The sequence below is a fragment of the Buteo buteo genome, chromosome 17 (assembly GCF_964188355.1).
Source record: "Buteo buteo chromosome 17, bButBut1.hap1.1, whole genome shotgun sequence".
Lineage (NCBI taxonomy): Eukaryota > Metazoa > Chordata > Aves > Accipitriformes > Accipitridae > Buteo > Buteo buteo.
This window is the reverse complement of record NC_134187.1, coordinates 44941-46305: the sequence shown is the minus strand read 5'-3', so window position 1 is coordinate 46305 and position 1365 is coordinate 44941.

Here is a 1365-nt window from a genome sequence, read left to right as displayed (position 1 = left end):
GTAAGATGATGAATGATAACAATATGAGAACAGAGAATCAGCTGGAAAATTACAGAGACTTTGGATTGGGACAATGGGTGGCAAAAGGGTATATAAGATTTGGAAACTTTTGGAAGTGCGCCATTCACTGCAGTGGTGGCCCAACTCTTGAGTTGTGAATAAAGCAAACCTAGAGAAACCCACGTTTGTAAATTCTTTAACATAACATAAGGTTAAGTTCATGACTGAATCCGCTCTTACAGTCCCCTGCTTCCTCAGAACAATTGTCTTAATAATTAATTATTTCTACTCAGCAGCAGGCTGATGACTCACAGTGGGAATTGTGTAACACCTGCCTGTTTTGAGGAAGGAATCCCATGAATTGTAGCAGGCAAAACGTAATAAAAAGTGTTTGGTCCTGATCTGTGATGCTAAAAATATGCCAGTATTTGCCAGAACACAGATACTTAGTAGCCTAAGGATACACTTTCACTGTTGTGTAAGGTACTTGTAGCCTTAAAGGAGTGCTTTTGAACTTAACAGCTAGCCGGCTCTTTAAACATAACAATTTCACATATTAAAAGAATCCCATTAGATTTTTGGTGTGCATACTCTTCCTTTTCCCCACAGACATCCTTTGTATTCAAGGAATTGCTCCCCAACATAGCAAACTTTGCATGTGCATGCATGTATATCCCATACGCTTCCTCTAGAAAACCCATGCTTTGAATGTGAAATTTTACCTCACAGCAGCTGAGTAGGATTAGTGTCTGATGTACTCCAACTACACACATCTTCCCAGTGACCCAAATCATGCATGTCTTTGATATCTGCTTGCTTACTTAGCAAGTTCTTGTACACTGTTTTCTTTCTAACTCAAGACAGTAATTTTAGAATAAGATGTTAAGCTTTTTCTATAGAAAAAGGAACAAGATAGGAAAATCATTCTCTCTTGAGAAAATAAATTTTTTGAAAGACTGAAAGAAATAGGACTTCATTAGTATATGTAAGGAAAGGTGGGCCCAAGGCTTAGGATTCATAACTTTAAACTTCATTTTGATCTGATGCTCAGCCCTTGGTAAAAATTAAAGGCATCAGCATTTGAGGAATTTTTGACAAGCATTTTAAAATTGACTCTTGATAAGAATGGAAGAATCCCAAGGAACTGATACATGTGCAGTGAGAAACACATAGATTTAAGGAATGTTAACAATTTGCAGAGGAAAAAAAAAAGTGTAATTTGTAGAGTTGATTTAATTTTATTTATAGAACTTAATCAAGTTAACTCTAAATAGTCAGGGTTTGATCCTTGATGGAGTCAGTTCTGTCTCAAATCTCTTGAGTAATGCTAAGCAATACTTTCTTCATCTATTTTCTTCCTTCCCA